This window comes from Carassius gibelio, chromosome B23 (assembly GCF_023724105.1).
Source record: "Carassius gibelio isolate Cgi1373 ecotype wild population from Czech Republic chromosome B23, carGib1.2-hapl.c, whole genome shotgun sequence".
NCBI classification, from domain to species: Eukaryota; Metazoa; Chordata; class Actinopteri; order Cypriniformes; family Cyprinidae; genus Carassius; species Carassius gibelio.
Window position 1 is genome coordinate 18,761,417 of NC_068418.1, and position 13,348 is coordinate 18,774,764.

The window sequence follows — 13,348 nt, forward strand, 5'->3', positions numbered from 1 at the left end:
TCAAACTACAATCAATTTCAATATTCTGAGCTTGACAAGATTTTATTTACTAACCTAATTAAACACTGTAAGCCTATCAATAATAGCCCAAGTTCTACTCGATTCCAAAAAAAAACAATGGTATTCAGTTGCCCTTAGGAGGTGTAGTTTATATTTATAGTCAGTAACTCTGTTTTAATCCTGTCACAGTTGGCAGTAGAGCCATCCCTAGAGGTACCAGGGTGCCAAGACTGGCAGTGCCCACACAGAGAACGCTGGAGCTGGTGATGGCCTGCAGGCGCTGTCTGAGAGATAGCACTCTTCTGATTAACGTTCTACCCTCCTGTCATCAAGGCCAGAGGGAAAGAGACAAGGACGAGAGGAAGATGCTGTGGAATATGACCATGGAGAAGAGGAAGAGAACCTCTCCATAAAAGAAAGAAGAAAAAAAAACACACACACACACAGTTGCCATGGATTGCCAAACTGAAAATGCTACAGATGAGATACTCTATTTTATATTTCATAAGCTGCAAGCAGGATCTTCACAAATATAAACCAAGTTTTGCAGTAACTACACTTGCACTTAACATGTTTTGCTAATTAAAAAAGAGAAAACTTGATCTTACTAAATGCTCATTTAAAACAGTTTAAGTGTGCGTTTAAGAAAATAAAATAAGTCCTTGGTTCATGGTGCTAATTTACCACAATGCTTGTGAGTAATGTTTGTTTTACAAGCCTAAAAGATAGCTGAGGGCGAAACTCCTTCATTGACCTTGAGGCTCATTTGAGATTCTTCTTCTTTATCGTTTTCCCATTAAAAGTCAACATGCCGATCTCAGAGCTAGGGGGATGAGCCTGGTCCAGTAAACAAAAGGCAAACGTCGGCATCCCCCACCCACTCCCCAAACAGATGTTGAGGATTATTCCAACCCCTGATCAGCCATAAAGGTGCAATAACCTTACGGCGAAAAAGAAAAAACACACAAACAAAACCAGAGAAGCCATTAAACAGCTGCGAGAAACAAAGTTTGTGCTGTGTTATAATGAGTGGCTAGTTCTCTGTTGAGTTGATTTGGTGCAGATGCCAAGTTGTCAGTTTGTGAGTTGTGAGATGTCAGTTTTCCAATATGTTCAAAAGATTTTATATATACACATATATGATATTTTGAAAAAATACTGGAAAAGTATTTACTCACCACCATGCCATCCAAGATGTATATTATTATATTATGTATAGTAATATTTAAGGAATTTTCTCCATCGAATGCAAGTAAACAAAGCTCAGTGACCATTTTTTACAGTCCAAAATGTATATTTAGGCAGCTTCAAAGTAATCCACACAACTCCAGCCAACAAATATGGTTCTTTTCTGGTGAAACAATTAGTCATCTTTTAATTTTTTTTTATAAAAAATAAATATTTCAATAAATAAATAACCTATATAATACAAATGTTTGCCTTGGTCCATCTCAGTTTAGTTCACAACCTCTTGCGTGAAATATGCACGTTGCATGTCGAGACTGACATACATGACATTGTTTACAAGCAGAACATTTGTCAACTACAAAGATTATAACATTGAATTATAATTAAATTAGAATAAATAAGTTTCTTTGAGCCATTAAAAATATATTTTTTTCTGCAGTTCTCTTGTTCACTTGAATTACATGGAGACAAAACCTAGAATGTTCTCCTCCAAAACTATAATGTCTCTTCGACTGAAGAAAGAAAGTCATATACATCTTGGCTGGCCTGGGGGTGAGTAAATAATAAAGAAATTCTCATTTTTGGAAAAACTTTTTTGTGTGTTGACATCATATTTATAATATAAAAAAATAATGTATATATTATATAAATATCATGTCACTACACCACATGAGATTAATAGTTTCAAGAATTTCCTTCTTTTGAGTTTTTTTTAATAATATAATTAAGATTTTATGATTCATTATAATACCATGTTTCTTAATGTTAAGAAATCAAACCATAGAGGTGACACTGTATTTTTGAAAGAAAACAAAAACACACATTGTTGTCCTACCTTTGATTAAGTTAAAAGGTTGCAAATAACCTTTATAAACCAAAAACAGTGTGCCACAAAGTTACATGTACATGTGCCTGACATCTCTGCACTGCACTCCAGCTACAAAGGAGAAGAGGACCTTGACATTGGAGTCTGTAAAACCCATGTATCAGGAACTTACATCAGAAAAGCTGATTACTGAGAACCGTGTCTACCTGCACCTGTTTAAAACGCTCTTAATATGCTAAATGGTGTCACCTCTACAAGGTGAACTAGCACACATTAAACACTGCCACCTTTTTTCCCATGTCCTCTCCTGTTTCTGTCTCCATCTGAGGGCAACGCGTAAATGAGAACCTCTGATAGGCACCTCTCTGATTCAATTTGAAAAACGCCTCCCTGATATGATACCAGACAACAGCGGCCTCAATTTTCACTCAAACTGTCATCCTCGACAGCAGCTAAAGCAAGAGGGTCTTTTGTGAATATAAGGAAACGTCTGGCAATTTAAAATAAAATATGACACACTTCCTTTGTTTCTGGTGTGGAAAATTGACACAATAACAGCATAATGCAAGCAAACACAATTTCGCCCAATCCTTCCATCCTTTTTAAATCAAGAGGAGACAGAGAAGCAGCTCTGATAAATGCAATTCCCATCCCATTTCTCTTGCTTGTATTGGCAGACATTTGATGAGGCGTTTGTTCCACCGGTAGTATCCGTGTCTCTGGCTGACCCTCTGTGTGTGTTTGTCATCTCTACCTTTTGCTTTTGAGTCTTAGATTGATGTTGGTAAGGAGAGGCATCGAAAGCATCAAAATTCACAGTTTGAAGTGACAAGGCTGATCACCTGAAACAACGACAGATATTCCATTAAAGGCGGAGATCGGCATCTCTCTGGGATTATCCCAGCATCCATCAGACACTTTCCTCTAAACACCATCCATACCGCATCTCCCTGTTCCCATGAGCCATTGAGCAATTGAGACTACAAAGCTCATAGACAATCTCAGGGGAACAAACGCCTCTATTTGAATACTAATTCTCTATTAAATCTAACTGTCTTTGGGGCTGTTTAATTTAAAGGTCCCGATGTCTCTTTTGAGTCTGAAACAAAAAAGTGACTTGATCAAATGGATTTATCATTCACAGCGTGAGTTTTCATGGGTTGCGCATATGTCAACCTCATTCTTTCAGCCCACACTATTTTCCACTAGCACTCTCAGACTTCAGTGTACTTCTCTGAAAAGAGTCTTAAACTAAAACACACTTTCAAGCTTTCTGCAGGATTCTACTCTGTTATAAAGGCACAAATAAGTCCTAGATATAGTGGAGTAAGTAAATGGGTTACAGAAGGCCTTTACAGTATAAGATAAATGTTCTTGAGAAACAGATGCGAGCACACAGGATATTTGCTTACTTTATATAGAACTGTATAAAATGATGATGCTTTCATTAGATTGAGTAGTGAATAAACTGAATTCATGTACAATGGGGTCCAAACTTCTGAGACTAAATTGAAAATCTGGGATTCAAAATGTCATTTAGACCTGGAAGTAAACAAAGGATGCTGAAAATAAAATGATGAGATGACTTCATGTTGCACTGGTGGACTTTTTGACACTTTACATGTTACAATTCTCAAACTTTTGTTGGAGTGCTTGGTGTCACACAGTATATGATTCTGACCTTGTTCTCCACTTGAGAGCAGGAAGTCTGTGCAGGAGGTGAAGATGGATACCAGGGACTGGGGGGCGGTATGAGCCTCTCAACCGATTCTATTCCCCATGATACCTTGTTCTCACTGGAAAGTGAGGTCATCTGATATTTCCTGCAGGGCAACCCATGAAACTGACCTGGCCAGGGCATGGTGCAAATGGATTTGAGGGAAACCGGGGGAGAGGATTGAACTACCCAGGCATCCCTTAGGGCGAATTGAAATGCAATTAGACATAGAAGAGAGTGATATGCAGGGAGTGACAGGAGGGAACAGGGAGATGAGAGGATAAATGAACGAGTGTAGGAGAGGTGTGAGGGTATAACAGACGAACGAGAGTCAGCGGGGATGAGAAAAGGTCAAGGACTTGAGGAAAAGCTGTGGACCTCTGCATCTCTCACACAGCTCATTAAAAACAAGCACATCATTGTAAGGGGGTTTACACACTCCAGGAGATTGTGCATTAAATGGATGAAATGGATAGGGTTCGTCCTGACCTGTTATCAGACAACTCCTTTTATATCTAATAGCTACAGTTCACACTGCCCCAACCAACTCCAGAAAAGAAATAATAATAATAAAAAATAGCACTAAAAGTTGTTGAATTTTCTTGGATCAACATGTTTAGCCAGTTGGTGTTTGTTGAAGATCTCTGCATTCACATCATGTTGAAATTATCATAATAATCAGTTTCCGATTAATAAAAACCACTCACAACTTCAAACTCACACTGTAAGAAAAACTCAGTTTATGCATGGAAATGAGTCACTTTATATATTACTTTCTGATGATTATTTTTCTACTCCAAACTATTGCTGAGAATTTAAATGTAGACTAAGAAACCGTACTTAAAATAAAATAAAATAAAATGCTGGATGAGATCATTTTATTAAATACAGGAGCTACAGTATAGTACTGCTGTTAAAGCATAAGCACAAAACAAAATTCATCGTAATTTTACAATTGTACAACCTGTTATTATTGAAAACATTGTATAAAATAAGAAAAATCCAAAATAGGTTTTCACTTGTAAACTACAGGTTTTTGAATAAATAAATAAAAGGATATATTATATAAATAATTCACAGTACACTTAAAAGAGTTGCCATCACAACAATTTAACTCTAACAGCCAACTGTACAATTTTTTAAATGTTGTTTTTCGTTTAGATAACCTAAAAATAATATTCTGTGTGCTGAAATAAAAATGTTTTCAACATAAAATAAATATAATTTAACATCTCTGTTATAACATTCATTAAATCTACGGATACTTTTAAAAGCAAAAAAAGAAAAAACTTGAGAGTAAGTTTGAAAATATTCAAGAGGAATGTGAGTTCAGCCAAAAAAAAGCCACAGAGGAGGAAAGAGAGAGCAAACAACAAAAGCACTCTGACTCCTGAAAGCTGCACTTGGCATCTGCTGGCATGGTGTGGTGCTGTTCTACGAGTCCCTGAGCAGGGTTAAAAAGCTTTGCTTTCCAGTCAACCACCTATTAATCCCTGCGTGCAGCCTCCTTGAACAGCCCAAATGTGGAGCAGGAATGGCACTCGCAGCCGGGTCGGAGTTATAGCCCCTCTGCGCACGCCCCGCCATGGCCATTCAATACTCATGATGCTCCGTGCTGCGCTCCCTTCCAATGCTTTTGGCCTGCAAAATGCCGACTCAACAGAAAGCAATGGGATGTGGCGTACCCTGTAAACAGGTCTGTAGGATGCACAGAACCCTATCAGCATGCTCTGAATACATCTGGTCTGTAACTGGGCAGGATTGAATCCATTTACTGCACACCGGCAACCTCTGCTCATTTGAAAGTGTCTTCAAGGCCCTTTGCCCTTTCCCATAACATGCTTTTAAAGGGTGTGGGCAGATCATATCTCTTTCCCAGCACTGGTCAGACAGCCAGTCAGTCTTAACCGCCCAACAGCCTACATTATACATACAGTTGGGCCGAGATCAATTCTGAATTGATCCAGAATAGCTTAGATATTTTCCAGCTGGTGGTCAGTGTTTGGCTTGGCATGCTGATTCGCCTGCGGTGCACCTCCCAGGTCCCAGACACTTCGAGGCCTCTCGAAACAAATTATCCCCATCTCACAGCACTGAATCCTCCCCATCAAGGGCTGAGTGAGTGACTGAGCTCCAGTCGTTCTGTCTAGGCCTTCTGTTTCCACAGCTTCTCTGAGTGGAGGAGGAGGATGTATTGTGGGAGGGAAGTGTTCGCACTTAGCGAGATTGTTTTGCTGCTAGTGCCAGGTCCCACTGCACGGATAGAAATGAAACTGCTCTTTGAAGCGATGTCATCATTTTAGAGAAGAAAAAAAGTGGAGATGGTAAGCGTCACCTCCTCTCGTAACAACTCCGCTCTGAGCATGACAGCTCAGCCTTGGCTACGCATCCCAAGGTCTGCGTATTAAAACTATGTGACGGGACAAGCAATGCTTTCGTCTGCCACAACAACAGGTCGTCTTTGAATGGTCTTTCTCAGCAATTATGCAAATATGTGATAGAGATTAATTTGATTACATGCTATGCTCTTTTGCTTCAATGTGTAAATAAATCCACAACTGTCAGAAGTAAATAAAGCAAACCCCATGGTTGTACATATATTCAGAATAGAAAGGATGATAGAATGATAGAAAAAACATAATATCCAATGACAGAAAGGACAAAGATAGAAACAAAAACAAAAAAACAGAATGGCAGAAAGGACAGATAGAATGATAGAAAGATAGACAGACAGAACAATATAATAATAGATAGAAATATAGTAGGATAGATAAAGCAACAGATAGAACAAAAAGAACAAAAGAACAATAGATACAGACCTGCCAACCTTGAATTTTTGTTTTTGAGTACCATCAGCGTGGTGTTCGGGTGGGGGTGGGTTACACAGTGTACTGTTTTTTTTACTATTTAGGATTTTTTTTTTATTTAGTTAAAAAAAATAACAATAATCCCAGTTCAGTTTAATTACACTCCAGCACACTTCTGTATAGGGCTGGGCGATATAAGCAGAAATTCATTTCTTGGTATTTTTTGGGTGATTTGCGGTATACGGTAGCCTATACAGTATATCTTGGTATTTTATATTTGGATTAAACAAATTAAGTGAATGTAAGCATGAAGGCAAATATTATGTGCAAAAAAGTGTTAAAATCACATTACATTGTAACATTGCAATCTAAAAACTAAATTTTTAAAGCAGAAGTTATTACTAAACTAGAAATTAAAATAATAAAAAGCATAGACTAATTGAGCAAAATGGTTATTTTAATTACCCAATTACACTTTACAGTTAGTGCTATCATACAAGTACACTTACTTGTAGGTTAAAAATTGGTGTCACATTTATGTCACATTTGTTGTCCAACTACAAATATTTCAGCAAAATTTATATTTTAGTCATAGAGTTATTGTGCTCATATTTCATTGTGCTCAGTCTGTTTGGCACACATGCGTGTGGCAGTGCTCATTCTAAATGAAGTATGTGGAGTTTAGCGGAGAACTGCAAAGCAAAAGCTTATGCACTTCTGACAGCAAATTGGAAATATTTGCATGGCTTTTTTAACATTTACAGATGGAGAATATACCTGTGAAATGTAAGTTATGCATTAAGGAAAACAGCACATCTCAAACATATTAAACAGCGCGTCTCTGTAAGCCTCACACGCAGCCTTTCTGTCAGAGCATCTGACAGGTCGAGCGCGAGACACTTTGCACTGAAACTATACTAGGAGAAAAATAAAATGCAGAAATTGTTTAAATGCAAAAAACAAAACAAAAAATACTCTAATTGTTTGACCTCTTCTTCTTTTTCTGTTGCTTGTTTTGAATACTGCACGTGGACAGAGTCGTCACTAGACTTTTGCGTAGTTTAGAGTGGCAAATCGTACCAGCGTACTCTGAGGTCAAAATGCGTAGCCGCTACACAAAATGCGTACAGGTTGGCAGGTCTGTAGGTAGATAGATAGACAGACAGACTACCTGTAGGACATGGAAAAATCTAACTCATGAATTCAAAATGAGCACAACCCTGTATGGAACTATAACTAGAGTTGAATGTTCTGGCATCACACACTTCAGGGTCTGCATGATAAATCCTTCCAATTCAAATTTTATGTGGTCGAATGAAGGAAGAGGGGAAGTTAAGTATGCCCTCTGCCATTTGCCTTGGGCACCTAAGCTCAGGCGCACATCCTCTGCCTTATCCTGCTTTTTCATGGATGAGGGGGAGGATTGGGCAGTTCTTCAGTTAGGACACAATAGGATACTCTATTCCCTCATGTGGCAATGAAGAGGCTCATTTGTAAATGTCGGCCATTCGCTCCCACTCTCACTAGCTCCATGGGGAGCAGCCAGGTTCACTTCCCAGAGTCCTGCGGCGCTCTCCTTCAATCTGCCCTCTCGCGTCCGTGCTTGGAGCCTTCTTCATCATCTATACAGCAGGACACCTCCCCTCTCCAGCTTCCCATAAGCCACCATCCACCCCGGCAAGGGAAGAAGAGTGATGCCTTCATTACCACATGCAGGATGGCCCTTCTGCCATGGCTAAACAGGGAAGTACTGGGATCTTTCTCTGGACAGCTGTTTTTTTTTTAGCTTTATTTTTTACCAGAATTGTCAATCAAATAAAAATTCTCATCAAATGAATTAAACTACATGCCAATTAATTAACCAAATGCACTGCATTTAAATATGAACAATATAGTATGTATTGCGAAAAAAGCTGATGAATAAATATATGTCAATATATGTGTGTGTATATATATATATACACATTTTTTTTTTTCTTTTTATGTATTTACTACACAATATCAGCCTTATGTTTTGGCACTTATCAAATGATATTTGAGTCCTTCCAGTGTCCTTTTGAGATGTTACAACTTAAACTGCCAATCAAACCTTGAGTGATTTAATAGTGGTGACAGTGCCATTCCAAGTGTGAGACAGACTCATTTTGGGGGGGATCATGAGTGGAGTGGGAATTAGAGTAAGAAGTGAGTCTAATGCAGTGTCACTGAGTCTCATTGACAAGAGTCCCTATGGCGCACCTGAAGTGTGAGAAAATAGGGCGAGAGACACAGACACCACAGAGCCCTGGCAGACCTGATCATTCACACAAATCTCACAAAGCCCTGCTTAAACCACTGACAGACTCAAGACTTGAACTAGTGCTTGACTTGACACATAATCATGAGGATTTCTGATGACTTGACCAAGTAAAGGGGTAATTGAGACTCAAATCAGTCGCGAAATAACAAATATTCCTCACAGCTTTAGTGATTTATCAAAAAGACAGGTAAGCAATTAGCCTAGACCTACACAACCAGCTAAATAATGCTATCTGTCATACTCCAAATATGTAATGCTGGTCACTGTGGTGTAGCAAGTTACCTATCTTGGATGGTTCGTTATTTTACAAATCTGCAGGTATAGCCTTAAATCGATGGATATTCAGAAATGCATATTTGTATGGTGGTTGGTAATTGCATGTCTCTAAACCACCGTACTGTCTGTACTCTGTGTTCAGTAAAGAAAGTAAGAACTGTATAATGTAATGCTGAACATTTTGGTGTATGGTTACATTTGCAAAATGTGAGGTTGCTTACTGTGAACAGACCCCTAACCCTAAGATGCTGTGCTATTTCTTATGACAAAATGGGCCAAAAATATCATTGGTTTACATGTAAAACAATTCATGGACTCAAGTCTGGTCTCAGCAACTACTCTCCTCTTCTGGAAAAAGGAGCAGGTCTATTAGGCTGTGCCTCTACTTTTGTGCACTTTGCCAGCCTGTTTATTTCAGAGCCCAGAATCAATTAATGCTGGAATTATCCAGTGAATTCCACTATTCAGCACAGCAAATGACTGGGGCACCCTTGCGTGAAACCAATTTCGAACTTTTAATTCGAGCCGTGCCCACAACCACCTACTGGGCTCTGTGCTAAAACGCGCTTCACTTCGACTGTCCTGCAAGTGCCGGTCACCCATGCAGCCCAGCACATGGTTTGTGCACTGCTCCACTCTATAAAGAAACAACACAAGAATAAGAAACAGTGCAGACAGAGGGAAAACTAAAGTTCTTGTGTTCAAACTAAAATCAATCCTTTAGTATTGGGAGAAGAAATGTCTTCTCAACAGAAAGACATGTCTAAAACAGCACTGACAGGAAAAACATGTTATTTCAGCTCAACAAATGTTGTGCTCTACAGAATAGAGAAACAACATGCAGAACAAGACATTTCCAAAATTGACTAGTCGTGGGTTAGCTGTATCTGACTGTATGGAAGTCCTGTATAATTATGGTGGTTTTGAGTTCACCAGGCACACTTTTTTTAAGGGAACCTTTACATAACAAGCTCTAGTGTTCAAAAATGGTGCAACAGCACAATTAAATGGAACAGATCGCAAGATTTTTAAACTAAAGTTGAACTAAAAAGTTTAACAGTGCAAGTTTTACTTCTCTATGGTTTTGCCAAGCAAAACTGTATGAAACTACTGATAAATTAAACTGAATAGTAAAAATGACTATAATAATAATGTTGGTCATTGTTTTTCTTTAAAAAATGGCAAAGAGCAGCCATACACACAATCACAAAAAAACTAGAAAGAAGCCGGCAGGCAGGTAAACTTTCTGTTCAAATTAGCTGGTTCACCTAAAGTGAGCTTTAATGGAGCACTGAACTGAGTCCTACTCATCACTCAGAGGGGCTCGTCGTTACCCCCCCCCCCCCCCCCCCAATTCTCTCCCAGTGTCGATCCTGCCATTGTACTGCTGGGTTTGATTTCTCTTTGAGAGGGAAGGCTTTAATTGAAGTGTGTTTGTGCTGTGTAGTGCATCGGTCAGGCTGCCTTTGTTTGGCTATCAGAGTGCCAGACAAGCAGCCCACTGCCTCTGCCCTCTGTCGCCGCTTTGTGCTGAGATCACAATAAAGAGACAGTGCGACTGTGAAGGTCAAATAAAGCTAAATCTCTCCTTAACGGCATTTACCTTTCAAATAGCATCAAGGCAGGGCGATGGCCTGCCCAGGGCCATTAACGTCACCTCACTGCAGTTCAGAAGTGTACTGTTAGATTTTCAAACCGCTTTCATTGAAATGGCAAAAGGTTCATTTGAACGGTTTAAAATGTTATCACAATTCCTAATAGCTTATAGTTCCTGTACTTGTTGATACAAAAAATCAAGACTTTTAGACATTTTTGATGACAGGATAAACTAAACGTACATCATTTAATAGAAATTGCTTATCATAGAATAGCTTATCATAAATACAAAAAATACAAAAAAAAATCTAAAAAAGGTTTGGTATTTTTAAGGGTACAAAAGCTTGTCATTTGGTCTCAAAAAGCACACCTTGGTTCCTTGTACATTCATTATGAATGCATATCATATTGTGAAAGATCCATTTTAGCACTTTAAAGGGGTCATGAAATGAGAAACCAAATTTGCCTTGATCTTTTGGAATATAAGAGGTCTTTGTACCATTAAAACGTCCTGCAATTTTCATAGCTTAAGACGTCCTCCCCATTATAAACAAGCCATTTATTTAATCAAGCTCTAAATACAGCTTGTTCTGGATCCATGGTAAGAAGTGACGTCACGGTGCGAAGTGACGTTCCAACCATTTGCATATGACCGCCTCCAGCACAAGACAACTACGCTCATTTCGAATCGTTGTCGAGCCACGCGCCTCACAAGTGTTCAGTCGACGGACAGCGAGAGGGTCTGTGTACAGGAAAATTACAATGCCATGCAGATGTGCTGTTCCTGGCTGTGGACAAACAACATCTTTGAATACGCTGCCGAAAGATCCTGACGTCAGGGAAAATGTAGAATTGTCATTTAAGGGTATTTACAATTTTACGTTTAATCACTGGCTAATATAAACACATTTGTATAAGAGAATCTTGAAAATATGTTGCCTTTCTAGTAGGCCTACATGTAATAGAAGATTAAAAATGTTGCCTTATCAATGCTGCATCTTCAAATATGGCCTGTGCATGCATTTTTGTCCGCGGTACATCCTATCATTTCATTGAAATTAGGTAAATAATGTTAAACTGTTAGCGTGTTAAGCTATAGAATAATTATGCAACAATAATCCGTTTTCAAGTGTCTCGGGTTAAAATTTTTTTATTAATTCAAAATAGTTTCACTTTCCATGTGGACACTGGCTGATCCAGTCTTCGTTGTTGTGGTGATGGTTCATTTTCCTCTGATTCCTCATCTGATTCCGGCTCAAACATATAAGATTTTATCATTGCAAAAGCCATCGCTTCGAATGCATCAGCCGCTACTAAACAGTTACGCTCAATCCGCAAATGTTCCGTCAAATGTCGTTAGCCAATCATAACAGTGGGCGTTAACACTGAACTCTTAAAGGGGAAACAACCCAAAAACAGACTGTTTGAATCAAATGGTGAGAAACAGGGTGGGAAAATGTCATAATTCAAAACATTTTAAAAGTTTTTTTTTTTTTTTTTTAACTATAGTTATTCTATAATTGCACCTAGGGGACCATAATAATAAAATAAAAAAAAAAACATGTCATGACCCCTTTAAGGTATTAATATCTTATCTTTCAAGTGTATATAATGTATTAAATTCTACTTTTGAGGATCCAGCCTAAGTGGCTAATGCTATACACTTTTCGCAAGTCCACAAATTTCTCAAATCTGAATTGCAATGTTAAATTCCCTCATATTTCCAGGTTTCCATTACCATGTGATACACAAATTATCTGTTAGTCTCTAAAATCTGTGAATACCTGCAAATTAAGGCCACGTCCACACGGAAATGGAGCTTACCCCAATCTCATCTTTTTTTTTCCTCCTCTCAAGAAATATCCTCTCGTCCACACGAAACCGCATAATGATGTAGTATACATGCCAGACCAGTATGTGGCGCTATAATTCTGCCACAGAGATACACTAAAAACAGAGAAGAAGACTTGGACTATGCTCATAAACCTTGCGCGTGGTACACAAACGAACATGGAACAATACATTTATTAATCCGTGTTAATGTTAGTTAATAAAAAGACAATCGTTCAGTGTTTGTTCATGTTTTTGTTGCTGTTGCTGTTACGTGACGTAGAGGTGTCTGACTAGGGTGGAGACGTGGGCTGATGACGTCATTGTTTCAGAAAATATACGGATTAGCCGTCCAGACAAAAACGCAAAGACGGCATTTTCAAATTTATCCACTCTGGGACCCGGTTTAAAAAAATAGCGGTTTCACCTGATGAAAACGCCGGATCCGTGTGGACGAAACGCCTATCCGATAAAAAAGGTGTGCGTATTCACAGAAACCCGTCTCCGTGTGGACGGGGCCTAAATCAGTGTAGTGACAGATGGAAAGAGTTAAGACCCTCTCCTCATTGGTCAGTCTGCATGAGGTGGGTCAAATGTTACGCCGAGCGGGTTACGTCAGGCGTTGCTACAACAGAAAAAAAATCTGACATGGAGAAGCTAAGTGGTAGCGCGAAGCAGAAATTAAAAAAGCAAAGGACATCAGAATCGCAGAAAATTTAAAGTATATACCTAAAATAGGCAATTCCTTCACTCCTGTTAATGTTGCCGACAGTTCTGTTAAGTCAGCTTCCGTCAAAGACGAGGACAAC

At 38.8% G+C, this 13,348-nt stretch overlaps 1 protein-coding gene across 15 annotated transcripts in view; it reads right to left on the bottom strand.

Annotated features, from left to right (window-relative positions):
* The window catches only part of camta1a (calmodulin binding transcription activator 1a), a 352,256-nt gene that overhangs the window by 201,560 nt on the left and 137,348 nt on the right, over window positions 1-13,348 (bottom strand). The window lies entirely within an intron of this gene.